Source organism: Panthera onca, chromosome A3 (genome assembly GCF_046562875.1).
Source record: "Panthera onca isolate mPanOnc1 chromosome A3, mPanOnc1 haplotype 2, whole genome shotgun sequence".
Classification (NCBI taxonomy): Eukaryota; Metazoa; Chordata; class Mammalia; order Carnivora; family Felidae; genus Panthera; species Panthera onca.
In genome coordinates this window covers 116,801,549-116,818,942 of record NC_138341.1, presented here as the reverse complement: position 1 = coordinate 116,818,942, position 17,394 = coordinate 116,801,549, and the positions used below count along the sequence as shown (strand labels likewise).

At 38.8% G+C, this 17,394-nt stretch overlaps 1 protein-coding gene and 1 non-coding gene across 4 annotated transcripts in view; one reads left to right on the top strand and one right to left on the bottom strand.

The window, feature by feature from the left end:
- Positions 1–17,394, bottom strand: part of PHF20 (PHD finger protein 20) — a 147,247-nt gene that overhangs the window by 105,947 nt on the left and 23,906 nt on the right. The window lies entirely within an intron of this gene.
- On the top strand, positions 11,297–11,427 carry LOC132672821 (small Cajal body-specific RNA 20). The gene has a single exon (XR_009607713.1).

Genomic DNA, 17,394 nt, shown 5'->3' with positions numbered 1-17,394 from the left:
AAATAAAAAATAAAAATAAATAGAAATTCAGGGTTGAAGGGAAGAAAAAATAGAAGTAAAAATAAAAGGAGGGAGTGGGAAGGAAAAAAAAATAAAAAATAAAAATCCAGGGCCTACCACTGGCTGCTGAGTGGAAAAGAGCCTCAGGAGGAAGCTCAGTACAGAAGGATGCAGGAGACCTGTTAGGTGGCTAGTGCCAAGGTCTAGAAGATCCATGATGGAAGCTTGAGGCCAGAGCAGGAGGGTGGAGGTGGCAGCCAGTGTAAAAGTCAGGACAGATTCTGCAGGTGAATCTGACAGGATTAGCTGATGGAGTAGATGATGGGGTGAAGAAAAGAGTTAGGGAAACTCCAAGGGGGTTCTAGACATTCTAGCTTGTTGAGCTGTTTAAAACTTGTTTAAAACTGTTTGAACTTGACTGTTTAAAAAAGGGAGCGGGCATCTGGGTGGCCCAGTGAGTTAAGCATCCAACTCGATCTCAGCTCAAGTCTTGATCTCACGGTTGTGGGATCGAGCCCTATACAGGGTTCCACACTGAGCATGGAACCTGCTTAAGATCCTCATTCTCTCTCTCTCTCTCTCTCACTCTCTCTCCCCGCCCTGCCCCTCTCCCCTACTTGAGCTTGCTCTCTCAAAAATAAAAAAATACAGATATTGTCTTTTACTCTAAGAATAATAATCCAGAGACTAGAACCAACAATTCCTCAGTAGCAATGAGCATACCTAGCACCCAAATCTCTGTGTCTAATACCATTTTCCAATAAAAGGTACCAGAGGTCTTAGCTGATTCTAGGATTGGGACAGGAAATATACAAGATGAGCCTAGAATATTTTGTAGTGACAGAAAGAAGGAAGTGTTACACACACACACACACACACACACACACACACACACAAACACACACAGAGTGATCATTGGAGTATGTCAAAAGAATACAAGAGGGGCACCTGGATGGCTCAGTCCATAGAGCATGCCACTCTTGATCTCAGGGTTGTAAAGTTCAAGCTCCACATTAGGTACAGAGATTACTTCAAAATAAAATCTTAAAAAAAAAAAAAAAAAAAAAAAAAAAGGACACAAGAGCCAACTGAAAGAGCTCCCAATACAACAAGAGCAACAAAATAAAGCAGTATTGGATTACAACACAAAGTGTAAAAGAAGTAGGAGTCCACATTGATATAAATAAAAGGTCATCAAAAACAAGTAAAATCTAGAAACTGACACAGCCAAAAGCAGCCTAAGGAGACAGGACTACTAAATGCAATGTTGTATCCAGGATGAGTTCTTGGAACAGAAAAAGGACATTAGGGGAAAACTAAGGAAGTATGAATAAAGTATGGACTTTAGTCAATTATAATATACCAATATTGGTTCATAAATTGTAACAAATGTACCTTACATTTCTGTATTATTAATGTACAAAGTTAAGAGTGGTGAATACTGGGTGTGTCATATATGGGAACACTCTGTATTATCTTCGGAATTTTTGTTGTATCCAGGATGAGTTCTTGGAACAGAAAAAGGACATTAGGGGAAAACTAAGGAAGTATGAATAAAGTATGGACTTTAGTCAATTATAATATACCAATATTGGTTCATAAATTGTAACAAATGTACCTTACATTTCTGTATTATTAATGTACAAAGTTAAGAGTGGTGAATACTGGGTGTGTCATATATGGGAACACTCTGTATTATCTTCGGAATTTTTCTGTAAATCTAAAACTATTCTAAAATAAAAAGCTGGGATGCTGACTGGCTGAGTCGGTGGAACATACAACTCTAGATCTCAGGGTTGAGTGTGGGCTCCATGTTAGGCATGGAGACTGCTTAAAAATAAAGTCTTAACAAAATAAAATAACATAAAAAGCTTACTGAAAAACTCCATGACCACCAACCTCCAGTGGGACTTCAGTGGCATTTGATGGCATCAGCAATCCTACCACATTTCTCATATCCAATCCCTCTTCACTCTCCTAAATGACATTTCATACCTAATATCTTCTTTCCTCAAACCCAAGCCCTCCTCCTTTTGATTTTCAACCTTAGCTGAGGATTTCCTTATTTCATTTAAAAAATAAAATCAATCAAAAAAAGAATCCCACTGCTGGTGGGAATGTAAAACAGCGCAACTGCTGTAGGGGAAAATTTGGCAATTCCTCAAAAGATTAAACAGGATAATTAGCATATGACCCAGCCATTCTATTCTTAGGTAGATACACAAGAAATATGAAAATATATGTCTACATACAAACTCATACACAAATGTTCATAGCAGCATTATTCCTAATAACCAAATAGTGAAAACAACACAAACACTCATCAACTGATAAATGGATAAACAAAATATAGTATATCCCTATAATGGAATATTGTTACTCGCCCATCAAAAAGAATGTTTATTGGGGCACCTGGGTGGCTCAGTGTGTTAACCATCCAACTCTTAATTTCAGCTCAGGTCATGATCTCACAATTCGTGAGTTCGAGCCCTACATAAGGCTCTGCACTGACACCTCAGACCTCAGAGTCTCCCTCTCTCTCTGCCCCCTCCCCCATCTGCTCTCCTATCTCTCTCTCAAATAAACTTAAAAAAAATGTTGATATATTCTACGACAAAAATGATTCTTGAAAAAAAATTTTAATTAAAAAAAATATACATATTAAGTGAAAGAAGCCAGTCACAAAGAAAAACACTGTATGATTCAGTTTCTGAGCAAATGCCCAGAACAGACAAATCTATAGAGACAGAAAGTATATTAGTAATTGCCTAGGGCTGGGGCAAGCTGAGGGGAAAAAGGAATGACTGCTAATGCATGCAGGGCTTCTTTTCGGGGTGACAAAAATATTCTGAAATTAGAGTAGCAACAATTGTACAACTTTGTGAATATGCTACAAACCGCTGATTTGTATGGTTTAAAAGAGTAAATCTATGGTATATAAATTATAACTCAATTTAGAAAAATAAAAAAGGAGGGAAACAAAAGAATCCCACCAAGTGCTGGCAAAGACATAGAGCAACTGGGACTCACACGCATTGCCAGTGGAAATGCAAACATGGAATAGCCACACTGGAAAACAGTTTGGCAGTTTTTCAACAAGTTAAACATACATTTAACCTATAACCCAGCAATCACACTCCTTGGCATTTGCCCAAGACAATGAGAACTTATGTTCTCACAAAATCTGTAAGCAAAAGTGTATTCCTATTTAGTAAAACCTGGAAACAATTCATATCTTTGAACAGGTAAATGGATAAATTGTGGTACATCCATATAATGGAATTCTACTCAGCAATAAAATGAAGAAATTACTGATTCATGCAAAGGTGTGGATGAATTTCAAATGCATTATGGTAAGTGAATATGATAACACAAATTTAAAAGGCTACACACTGTCCAATTCCATTTATATGACATTCTGGAGAAAGTAAAACTACATGGACAAGGACAGGATCAGTGGGTAACAGATGCTGGAAATGGCAGAAGGAGTAGAAAGGCATCCAAGGAAATTTTGTGGGGTAATAAAAGCGCTCTACATTTTGTGGTGGTGCATGCATGACTATGAGTTTGGCAAGACTCATATAACTGTACAGTATATAAATTATAACTCAATTTTAAAATAGAAAACACACACAAGAAAAAGAAAAAACACATGCTCCCATCATCAATCCCACAAGTCAACCTTCATTTCCATCTGTACACCCAGTCTTCCTCTTCCCTTTATAATAAATGAACTATCTGCTCCTATAAATGGCCAATTCCTCCATTTGTGCACCACACCAGCTCTCTCTCCCATTTTTCTTGAACTCATGCCCATCAGGATTTTGTCCCCAGTGCTCCACTAAAACAACTCTTGTCTAAAATTAACAACACAACAAACAACAGGTGTTGGCGAAGATGCGGAGAAAGGGGAACCCTCTTGCACTGTTGGTGGGAATGCAAACTGGTGCAGCCACTCTGGAAAACAGTGTGGAGGTTCCTCAAAAAGTTAAAAATAGAATTACCATGGGACGCCTGGGTGGCTCGGTTGGTTAAGCAACTGACTCTTTCGGCTCAGGTCATGATCTCATGGTTCCAGAGTTCAAACCCTGCCATTGGGCTTTCTGCTGACAGTGTGGAGCCTGCTTGGGATTCACTCTCTCTCCTCTCTCTCTGCCCTTCCCCTGCATGTGCCTCTCTCTCAAAATTAATAAACATTTAAAAAAAGGATGTACCAAAAAAAAAAAAAAAGATGGTACAAGAAGTGAAGAGATAAGAACCAGAAACTCAGACTTGATCAGTGCAAATAATTCTAATATAATCTTTTTTATTTATTTATTTTGAAAGAGAGCAGGGGAGAGGCAGAGAAGAAAGGAAGACAGAAAATTTCAAATGGGATCTGTGCTGATGTGGGGCTCGATCCCACAAACCGTAAGATCATGACCTGAGCCAAAATCAAGAGTCAGATGCTTAACCAAGTAAGCCACCCAAGCACCCCAGTGCTTAAATATAATTAAAAAAAAAAAGTGAGACAAGAGCTAAGGACACAATGAAACTCAGATTTTAAAATCCTTTGTACAAAAAAATGGAAAGAGACCATGATCAACTTAAATGGAAACAAAGCAGTGGAAACGTGCCAAAGAGTTAGGAAAGCAACAGACAGAAGGAGTTTTTCACCATGTTCTGGGTAGAACAGAGAAGGCGAGGCCTACTGTTCAAGGCAGATGGTGTGCTCCTGATAGATGATAGGAAAAAGGCGGAGGGTGGCAGAACTAGCAGTTTCTGTTCTATCCACCGAACATCACTGCTAGGAGACTGAAGCCTCTCACATCTTAAGTCAGTTCATCTGCACAAGGTAAAGAGGCAGGCAGGATTATGCCATCCAGAGAGTAGGAAATGGATATCTGGAAAGTGTGTCCCAAAGTGGTAGGTCCAAAATTAGAAGATGAATTCTTATCAGTACTCCACAGCCTGTTTGGTGAGATAAACTTTTTTAAGAAGTAACAACCTCCATGGAAAATCTAAATCTTTATTTTACAAATTCCCCTCCCTAAATAATAAAAATCCTAAATCTATGATTTCTTTGGGACCCTAGAATTTAAGAAAAACTGGCTTAGATGATTTACAAATGATTTCTGGTAAGATACATAAAACAGTTGTCTAACACAACCAAGTTAGGGGCGCTTGGGTAGCTCAGTAGGTTGGGTATCCAACTCTTGATTTAGGCTCAGGTCATAATCTCACAGTTTGTGGGATCAAGCCCCGCGTCCGGCTCTGTGCTGACAGTGTGGAGCCTGCTTGGGATTCTTTTTCTCTCCCTCTCTCTGCCCCTCTACCTTTCTCTCTCTCTCTTATTTATTATTGAGAGAGAGAGCGCGCAAGTGGCAGAGGGGCAGAGAGAGATGGAGACAGAATCTGAACCAGGCTCTAGGCTCTGAGCTGTCAGCACAGAGCCGGACATGTGGCTCAAACCCACAGACTGTGAGATCCTGACCTGAGCCAAAGTCAGACACTTAAACTGAGCCACCCAGGCACCCCAATAAATAAACATTTTTTTAAAAAACAGGTTAAGTCTCAGATTCATCAGTGATTAATCTGTGATCTTGGGCAAGTCATTTTACTTCTGAGCTTCAGTTCTAAATGGGCTTGCCTAAGCAATTAAGGCAATTAGCATCATACCTGACACAAAGCAAACCTCTGACAAATGTTAGCTGCCATTACTACTGTTGTTTAACAGAAGTATAATATGTGTAGTAGACAAGAGAGAAACTAGGCTTCTGTATAAGCATTTCAGATCAAATAAATCAAAGATACAGACCTATTAAAAATATCACAGCATTAATCAAGAAAGACCTCTCACCCACTCTGGATCACATTTGTATCTCCCTACACATCTACTGTCACATGAGGTTCGAAAAATACTTTAACCCTTTTCATGTCTTTTTTGTTTTTTGGCAACCTAGCAGCAAATTCAGAAAACATGGAAGAGCACTCAGGAAAATATCACTAGGGAAAGGAATCACCTAGGAGGCATACCCAGGCTTTGGAGTCAGATCAACAGGGGTTCAATCCTAGCTCCACCAGTCACCAGCTGTGAAATTAGGAACAAAGGACTTACCTCTGTGAGCCTTGGTTTCTTCCTTCATTTATAAAATTGAAACAATAAACAACATAACAACATAGCTTCCTGAGATTTAATGGAGAAGCTGCATATGGAGAGCCTGGCATGGTCAGTCCTTCACATAACTATCTAATTCTACAATATTAAAAAAATTTCTCGGGGTGCCCAGGGTTCCCTCTCTCTTTCCCCCCATCACCCATTCATGCTCTCTCTCTCTCTCAAAACTAATTAAAAATAAAAAAAATTAGGGGCACCTGGGTGGCTCAGTCAGTTAAGCGTCCAACTTTGGCTCAGGTCATGATCTCACGGTCTGTGGGTTCAAGCCCTGCATCGGGCTCTGTGCTGACAGCTCAGAGCCTGGAGCCTGTTTCAGCTTCTGTGTCTCCCTCTCTCTGCTCCTCCCCGACTCACGCTCAGTCTCTCTCTCTCTCTCTCTCTCTCTCTCTCTCAAAAATAAACATTAAAAAAATGATTTTTTTAATTAAATAAATAATTTCTCTGAGGCGCCTGGGTGGCTCAGCCAGTTAAGCATCCAACTCTTGGTTTGGGCTCAGGTCATAATCTCACAGTTCATGAGATCGAGCCCCATATTGGGCTCCATGCTATCAGTGAGGAACCTGCTTGGGATTCTCTCTCTCCTTTCTCTCTGCCACTCACCCACTCGCATGTGTGCATACATTTTCTCTGTCTCAAAATAAATAAATATTAAAGTTTTTTTAAAATAAATAAGTAAAAATAAAATAAAGTCTTAAAGAAGGGTGCCTGGGTGGCTCAACTGGTTGAGCATCCAGCTCTTGATTTCAGCTCAGGTCATGATCTCGTGGTTTCATGGGTTTGAGCCCCAAGTTGGGCTCTGCACACTGGCCATGGTACAGACCCTGCTTGGGATTCTCCCTCTCTCCCTCTTTCTCTCTGCCCCTCCCCTCCTCAAAATAAATTTGTAAAAAACTTTTAAAAGAACAAAAATAAAAAATAAAAAATAATCAAATCAAATAATTATAGACTGGCAAAAGCATAGCATAAGAGAATTCGTTAGGTGTTCCTTATGAGCATGTGACTTCGGATCTCGGGCTTGTGAGTTCAAGCCCCACACTGGGCATAGAGATTACTTAAAAAATAAAACCTTAAAAAAAAAGAAATAAAAATTTTCAATGTAAGAGAAAAAAGGCAAAAAGAAAAATCAAAATATAAATTACCAAATATTAAATTTAAATTGGAAATACCAAAATGAACTCACAATTTTTCAAAAATTTTATTTCTTAGCTTCATCCACTGAAAAGGCCAAAAAGCAGTAACATTGTAGCGGGAATAAACACACCCAATGTCCAAAGCTTAATTTCTAAATACTACTTCCAACTGAAAGGAATTAGGACTCCTTGGAGAAATGGCAGAGTCCAGGGTCTGGATCGGGGCATGTGCAAGATAAATCTGGGGCTTCTAGCAGTACCAGAAAATAAGAAAATACTTCGAGGACTAATAGGAGTGTGTCGAAAGTACAAAGAACCCAGTTAAAAGGCCTCCCACTGGCTAACTCTCGGATAATTTTAGCACCAAAGAGAATAATGAATGTAACTGACTACAACACCACACTAAATAATCTCAGTCTTGGTGATTCTTAACAATGAAAAAAGAAAAAAGAAAAGTTCTTCTTGCAGGAGAATGTCAACCAATAAAACACAAAACATAAAGGGAATGACAGAGGTAGAAAATCATTATTCTTCCACTGCCAGTGTAATAACTTACTCAGGTAAGGATTATCAATGGATGCTGAAATCATTAGGTAAAGGGTGTGGGGTAACAGGATATTGAAACATACCAAAGCATCCCCACAAATTGCTTACTACTTTCACAGAGAAACATGTACCTTTAAAATGGTGAGGGATGGCAGTCACCACATGGAACAGTGGGACAACCCAGTTTTGTGTGTCCCCTGATGTGATACAATATGAAACACACATCATTACCACTGAAACACTGCAAAAAAATGTTTACTCTTTTGTCTAGATCTAACTTCCAGTTTACAGGAAGTATAAGAGAATACATGAATCAAGCTGAATTCAACATGAGAAAACAATGTGACCAACCCCACATATGGAATATTCTACGAAACTGTTCAGGTCTCTTAAAAAATAAATAAATAATGCCATGGTGGGGGAGGGATTAGGAAAGGGGTGAAGGATTATTATGGAATAAAAGCAACTAAAGAGACATAAAACCAAAAACGTAGGGGTGCCTGGCTAGCTCGGTCGGAAGAGCATGCAACTCTTGATCTCAGGGTGTAAGTTTGAGCCCCACATTGGGTGCAGAGATTACTTAAAAATAAAATCTTTAAAAAAAAATGGGGGTACCTGGATGGCTCAGTCTGTTAAACGTTCAACTCTTGACTTCAGCTCAGGTCATGATCTCACAGTTCATGAGGTCAAGCCCCACATCAGGCTCTGCCCTGACAATACAGATCCTGCTTGTGATTCTCCCTCTCTCTCTCTGCTTCTCCCCACCTCTCACACACACACACACACACACACACACACACTCTCTCTCTCTCTCTCTCCTAAAATTAATAAACTTTTTTTAAAATGTTAAAAAAATGTAATGTGCCAATCTTGATTGAGTAAACCTCGATTTCTAAAAACAACATTCTTGGGGTGCCTGGGTGGCTCGGTCGGTTAAGCGTCCGACTTCAGCTCAGGTCATGATCTCACGGTCTGTGAGTTCGAGCCCCGCGTCGGGCTCTGTGCTGACAGCTCAGAGCCTGGAGCCTGTTTCAGATTCTGTGTCTCCCTCTCTCTCTGCCCCTCCCCTGTTCACGCTCTGTCTCTCTCTGTCTCAAAAATAAGTAAACATTAAAAAAAAATTAAAAAAAAAATTCTTGGTGTCTGGGTGGCTCAGTCAGTTGAGCATCCAACTCTTGATTTCGGCTCAGGTTCTGATTCCAGGGTTGTGGGATTGAGCCCTGTGTCAGGCTCTGAGCTAAGCGTGGAGCCTGCTTGGGATTCTCTCTCTCTCTGTCCCCCCTGCCCCTTTCCCCAACTCATGCTCTCTTTCTCTAAAATAAAGAAACCTTGAAAAATGACATTCTTGGGACAATAGGAAAATCTGAATATGGTCTAGACACTAAATATTATGGAATTATTACTAATCATGATTAATAAAATTATAAAAAGTGTATGAATCAAATTGGCTACATGTTAACAATTAGTAAATACAAGTGGAAGGTATAGTGCTTATCTCACTGTTCTTTCAATTTTTCATTATGTTTGAAAATTTTCATAATAAAAAAGCTGACACTCATTTACTTTAGTCTCTTCAAAATAAGAACAAAAAATCCAAGGATTCAGAAGTTAAAAATCAAAAGGAAGTAAGTGATGAAGAGTTAGACCCTAATCCCACTACCGCATCTTATCCCAATGTACTAAAAACACACATCCAACATGTGGCTCTGCCCTGCAGATATACTACTTATTGTAATATAAACAAATCATTTATCAGGGTAAAAACACCACCACTTCTAAAGATAAATAAATAACAAAGATAATAAATAATAAAGATAATAAAACAAATCCTCCATTATTATTTTTTAAGTCACTGCCTCTTTATTTCTTTTTAAATGATCTCTACACCCATAATGGGGGTCAAACAACCCCAAGATGAAGAAAAATCGCATGCTCTACCAACTGAACCAGCCACCAGGGGCCACAAATCCTCTGTTATTTTTTTTTTTTTTAAGGTTTATTTATTCATTTGGAGAGAAAGAGAGACAGTGTGAGCAGGGGAGGGACAGAGAGAGAGGGAGAGAGAGAATCCAAGCAGGTGCCGCACTGTCAGCACTGAGCCCAACTCAGGGCTCAATCTCAGGAACCCTGAGATCATGACCTGAGCAGAAATCAAGAGTCGGACATTTTAACCACTGAGCCATCCAGGCGTCCCTCCTCCATTATTTCTCAAAGCATTCAGAGTCAAACAAATGTCCAGTCCTCTGCATTAGGAATTCAAATGAACATTATCAGAATTTGTTTCTGATAATGGAAACAGGAGTCAGGAGACTGAATGAATGAATGAATGAATGAATAAATAAATAAATAAATAAATAAATAAATAAATAGAATTTAGGAGTCTAACATTAAACACTCCAGAGAATTTGGGTTTTTCAGAGAAGCCATGAACTCAGTCTATCTGGGTTCAAATCCCAGTCCTAATCCTGTGTGACCTTAAGCAAATAACATTACCTCTCTGAGCCCCCTTTGTCTTACTTTTAAAATAAGGTAAATGACAGCACCCATACCTCATGGTACTGTTAACTGGAAAATTAAACTAGATAATCCATGAAGTGGATACAGGACTATAAATGTTAAGTTTATATACTTTTGGTCCTAAAACTTCTTACAAACTGGCCATAATGTTTTCATTTTTATAGTAGACATGATTAAGAAGAAAACTAGTAGCTGTATTTTCCTGGCAATGAATACAAAATGCTCCCACAGGAATAATCCTATCTAATCCACATAATCCAATTATAATTCCCCATTTTGCCTACATGGAAACTGAGACTCGGAGAGGTAAAGTAACTTGACCGAGTAAACCCAAGTAATTAGAGTATATGAGACTCTAATCCACATCTCTTCACCCTCAGTTATAATCATTTGTCAGTACACCAGATAAGAGCTTAAAAACATTTGTAGAAATGCTTACAACTTTAAGTTCACAGGCTGGGCTGTTGATTTGCTATATTTGTTTGAAAAAGGCATTCGAGGTAGCAAATTTACCTGAATGTGACTCAAGGACAACTGGATTTCTTGGTACAGTGACCTGCACTCAAAGGGACCTAACCATTCAATCCTTAGAACTGATTCTATGACCGGATATCCTACCCCTCTGAAAAAACTCTGCTTTTGCCCAAATGTTCACTGCAGCTTTATTTATGGCTCCACTCTCACCTTTTCCGAGAAGGCTTTCCCAACTCCCCAGGCAGAGCATAGCTCATCCTCCCCTGGGCCTATACACATCCCTTCCCTTAGCCCCATCCACATTCCACTCTAAAAACAGACCACTCTAGCCACAAGGAGGTCCCTCTATCCCCTTGACAAGATCCTGTTCCCCTAACTAGAGTAAAAGTGGGTAGGACAGCATTCTATTCACTGCCTGAGATAGTTTGCTAAATTACCACAGAAGTGAGTAAATAAGTAAAAAAAGTTGGAGGGCCTCTCTCCTATGGGACAATGGGTGGTCCCTTTTCTCCTCAGCCAGGGTTGGAGGCCAAGATCAGCCCTTGAGGATCACTGTTGGGGCTGCCACAAGCTGGCAGCCTTGTTTTCCTACCTCAGACATCTGTAGTTGCTGGGAGCCCCCCACCTGCTCTACACCAGGCATAGTGGCCCCACAGCCAGACGAAGGTTTGAAGTGGCAGCACTGGCAGTGGGGCCTCTGGCTCTCCTTGGATAGTGCCAGGCTCTCAGGAGCTGATCCTGGCCTCTGTTGCCCCCAAAGTAGCCTGGCCCCCTGCCTGCCCCATAGGCAACACCTAACAAACACACCTCAACAGGGTCCTGTACAGGGCTGCGAGGCAGGGGGTGGTGAGGAAGAGCTGTGAGTGGGTGCTGGAGAAAAAGTACTACTGGTGTCAAGGCCAAGGAGGTCAGACGTGATAGCTGGTACTCTGGCCACAAGCGCAAGCCACACTTCTAAGCAGTTAGCTGTATCTAATCGGACAGCTTGGGCTCCACACAGTTGCAGGTAGTAAGTTTGCTAAGTTAAAGGGCCTACTTGATCAGCTGCCAAATAATATTTTAGAAAAGTTTTCAATTTCTAACGGTTTTTCTTCACTAACAAAAGCTTTTTTTTTTTTAATTTTTTTTAATGTTTATTTATTATTGAGAGACAGAGAGAGACAGAGCATGAGCATGGGAGGGGCAGAGAGACAGGGAGACGCAGAATCTGAAGCAGGCTCCAGGCTGTGAGCTGTCAGCACAGAGCCCGACACGGGGCTCAACCTCACAAACCGCAAGATCATGACCTGAGCTGAAGTCGGACACTCAACCGACTAAGCCACCCAGGTGCCCCCACTAAAAAAAGTTCTGAAAGTATCTTATTTTGTTCTAAAGGCAATACACCACTTTCTGTGGAAATGTGAAAAAAAATTGGAAGCAAAAAGTTCTACACAGGTAGAATAACAATCTGAAATATTGTTTACCCACTTAAGAGAACAAGTATCTACTGTATTATGCTTTCATAATGACTAAAAAAGTAAAAGTACAGAAGTCTTATGTACACACTGATCATGCCTATTTTATTTTAACAGAATTTTTTTTAAGTAATCACTACACCCACCATGGGACTTGAACTCATGACCACGAGATCAAGAGTTGTATGCTCTACCAACTAAGCCAGCCAGGCACCCCGTGGTCATACCTATTTCATACATAAGCAATTACAGAAAAGACTAAGTAGTTAGGATGGTAGATTTACAAGTAACTTTCTCCTATGTTACTTACTATTTATTATATAAATAGTGTTATATTGCTAACATACTTGAAAAAGATATGACATAAGCATAAATAAAATTGACATAATTTACTCAAGAAAAAGAACACAGCAGAACAGTAACTATTAAAGTATTTGATTTGAGAGTCTAAAATTTATTTTCAAGGGCACCTGTAAAGCTCACTCAGTTGGTTAAGTGTCTGACTCCTGATTTCGGCTCAGGTCATAATCTCAAGGTCATGAGATTGAGCTGCGTGCTGAGCGAGGAACCCGCTTAAGATTCGATCTCTCCCTCTCCCTCTGCCCTTTCCCTGCACTCTTGCCCACTCTTTCTCTCTCAAAAAAAATTTTTTTTTATTTTTGCAAAAAAGGGTATTAGCAAGATTTAGCAGAGCTTCAAGAGACTTTTCCAGAGGAAATAAATAAAAAACTACCTCATTTTCTAAGATTTCTATAACACACTGAAACTAGACAAGGATAGGGCAAGAAAAGATCAAAACCAAAAGTACTAGTGAACATGGATATGAAAATCTCAAATAAAATATTAGCAAACGTTTATATAATTTATTATATAAATGATCTAATAGGATTTATCCAGGAACATAGTCAAGACTTATTCAACATTACACTATCAACAATAGCCAAATTATGGAAAGAGCCCAAATGTCCATCAACTGATGAACAGATAATGAAGATGTGGTGTGTATGTATATAGATTATACACACACATAATATATACATGTATATATATTTACACACATACATGTATACAATTGAATATTACTCAGCCATCAAAAAGAATGAAATTTTGCCATTTGCAACGACATGGATGAAACTAGAGTATATCATACTAAGCAAAAAAAGTCAGAGAAAGATAAATATATGATTTCACTCATATGTGGAATTTAAGAAACAAAATAGATGAACATATGAGAAGGGAAGGAAAAATAAAGTAAGATAAAAACAGAGAAGGAGACAAACCTAACAGACTCTTAACTATAGAGAACAAACTGAGGGTTGCTGGAGGGGAGGTGGGTGGGGGAATGGGCTAAATGCAATGGACATTAAGGAGGGCACTTGTGATGAGCACTGGGTATTATATTAAGTAATGAATCACTAAATTCTACTCCTAAAACCAATACTACACTATTCGTTAACTACCTTGAATTTAAATAAAATCTTGGAAGGAAAAAAAAAGAATCGTTCAAGCTTAGAAACTCTACTAATGTCATATACCATACTAACAGACTGAAGAGACAAAAATGCATATGGTCAAGGGGCGCCTGGGTGGCCCAGTTGGTTAAGCATCTGACTCTTGATTTCAGCTCAGGTCATAAGATCACGACCTCTCAGGTACCTGAGATTGAGCCCCATGTCAGACTCAGCACTGACAGCGCAGAACCTGCTTGGGAATGTCTCTCTCTTTCTCTCTCTCAAAATAAATATTTTTTAAATAATAATAAAATTTAAAAGAACTAGTAGGACAAATACGAAAATGCAGCAAGGTTTCTAGATACAAGATTAGTATATAAAACTCAACAGCAATAAACCCTCACATACCCATCACTCACTGCCACTTTTGCTTTCCCCATTCTCCATCTTTTCCTCATTTCCTATTTCCTTTGAAGCAAGTCCCAGACAACACCTCATTGTAGTCATTAATATGCCAGTATATAATCTCTAAAAAATGAGGACTTTTTAAAAACATAGCTATATCATTTCCATACCTACAAAAGTTAACAATGATCCTTTAATATCATTAATCAATGTTCAAATATCCAACAATATCATAAATGTCATAAATCTTTTTTTTAGCAATTGTTTTTGAGCTATCTCAGTAAAGTCCACACACTGAATTTGGTCAACAACAATAAAAACTCAACAGCATTACTACACACCACCAATAACCAAAGAAAAGATATAATATAAAAAGATCCATTCACAGAACCAACAAAAACTAGAAGGTACTTAGGAATAAGTCTAACAGATAATATGCAAAATGGAGGTTATAAAACAAGTTCATAAAAGAAAATGTGAATAAATACAAAAAAATAATATTTTCATAAGTAAAAACTCTATCATAAAGATGTTAATTCCCCCAAATTAATTATAAATCCAATGCAATTTATTGTAAAACTACAACAGTTTTTAAGAAACTACACAAATACAGCTATTCATGTTAAAAGCAAATGTCTACACCTGAAACTAATGTAACACTGACTGTCAATTATACCTCAACTGTTTAAAAAATAAGAGTAAAGGTCTAAGAATACAACAAAGAAAATAAAGCACAAAAAGGCAAAACCTGTCTTAACAGATATCAAGACTTACTTTAGGGGCGCCTGGGTGGCTCAGTCGGTTGAACATCCAACTCTTGATTTTGGCTCAGGACATAATCTCACAGTTTGGTTCATAGGTTTGAGCCCTGCATCGGGCTCTACACTGGCAATGTGGAGCTTGGTTGGACCAATTCTCTCTTTCCCCCTCCCTCTCTGCCCCTTCCCCATTCGTGCTCGCTCACTCGCTCTCTCTCTCACAATTAATTAATTTTAAAAGATTTATTTTAAAGCAATATCTATTGGATTATGTGTTGCTAGTAGCACCAGAGTAAATATAAATTAATAAAATAAAGAGCTAAGAAGAGACCCATGTTATGGGATTTGATATATAGAAGTAGTATTGCAGATCAGTGGGGAAAGGACAGACTATCCTATAAAAGATGTTGGGGCAACTGATTATTTATATGGTGAATAAAAACGAGTATTAGACCAAGTTCATCACATACATAAAATTAATTCTAGGTAGATAAAGATCAAAATGTAAAAAGCAAACCTTTAAAACTTTTAGAAGAATTTCAGAGAATATTACATCCCATGAAAGATATCAGAAGTAAGCTGAAAAGACAAGCTACAGACTAGAAGATTTCTGCAATACAAACTAACAAAGAATTGGAATCGATAACATATTAGTAAAATACTGATAAATCACTAAGAAAAGACAAACAATCCAATAGAAAAATAGTCAAGAGCAAGCCACAAAACACAGATATTAGAAAATACTCAACTTCACCAGAAGTACAGGGAACAAAGAATAAAAGTTTTATAACCAACAGACTGACAAACCAGAAAGTCTGTCAAAGGCAAAAATTGATAAGGATGTAGAAAAACAAGAAGTTTTATGTACTACTGGTGGGAGCAATTTAGTAGAAGCATTTTGGAGATAAATTTTGCAAGTTCCAATAAAACTGAAAATGTGTATATTACTCAACGAATTCACTGGAGTAGGACTTATCAAACAGTAGTTCATGACCCATTCAATTATAAAATGAAATTAATGATTCTAGACCAGCATTTGTGCATATGGTCAGGAAACACACAACATAGAAGAAAAACATCAAAGTATAATGCATGTACTAAGGTTAAGAAAGGTTACTAAAGAATTTTGCTTCCCTGAAATTTATATGTGTATACGGATGGTTACTACCCTGGATTTAAAATATATTTCTTACTATAAATTGCCATAAAACAAGTTTGAAAAGTCACTGCCCAATAAATATTCTTGCAAATGGACACAAAAAGGCATTTACAGAGATGTTCACAGTAGCACTGTGTTTATTTTTTTTTTATTCTTTTTAGTAATCTCTACACCCAATGTAGGGCTCAAACTCATGGCCCCAAGGTCAAGAACTGCATGCTGTACCGACTGAGCCAGGGAGGCATCCAGTTTTTCACTTTAAACACAGTGCTGCTGGGGCGCCTGGGTGGCGCAGTCGGTTAAGCGTCCGACTTCAGCCAGGTCACGATCTCACGGTCAGTGAGTTCGAGCCCCGCGTCAGGCTCTGGGCTGATGGCTCAGAGCCTGATGGCTCAGAGCCTGGAGCCTGTTTCCGATTCTGTCTCCCTCTCTCTCTGTCCCTCCCCCGTTCATGCTCTGTCTCTCTCTGTCCCAAAAATAAATAAACGTTGAAAAAAAAAAAAAATTTTTTAAACACAGTGCTGCTGAGGTGCCTGGCTGGCTCAGTCAGAAGAGTGTGAGACTCTTGATCTCAGGGTCATGAGTTCAAGCCCCATGATGGGCCTAGAGCTTACTTGAAATAAATAAATAAAAATAAAATAAAATAAAATAAAATGAGGGGTGCCTGGGTGGCTCAGTTGGTTAAGCGTCCAACTTCAGCTCAGGTCATGGTCTCCCAGTTCGTGAGTTTGAGTCCCACATCAGGCTCTGTGCTAACAGCTCAGAGCCTGGTCTGCTTCAGATTCTGTGTCTCCCTCTCTCTCTGCCCCTCCCCCGCTCACACTCCGTCTCTCTCTCTCAAAAGTAAACATTAAAAAAAATGTTTTAGGGGCGCCTGGGTGGCTCAGTCGGTTAAGCAGCCGGCTTCGGCTCAGGTCATGATCTCATAGTCTGTGAGTTCGAGCCCCGCGTCGGGCTCTGTGCTGACAGCACAGAGCCAGGAGCCTACTTCAGATTCTGTGTCTCCCTCTCTCTCTCTGCCCCTCCCCTGCTCATGCTCTGCCTCTCTCTGTCTCAAAAATAAATAAAAACATTTAAAAAAAAGTTAAAAAAAATGTTTTAATAAAGTACAAAAAAATTAAATATAAATAAATATAGGATAAGTATCTTATGTATCAGTATAGCTAAATCACAAAAACATAAAGAAACAAATAATATACTACTACTTATATTAATTTTTAATACCTAAAATATTTCTATTATTTATGCATACATATACATAGTAAAAATGTAAAAACGTGGACAGAAAGGATACAACTGGGATAAGGATAAGTCTGGGATGCTGGTTGCCTCCATGGAATACA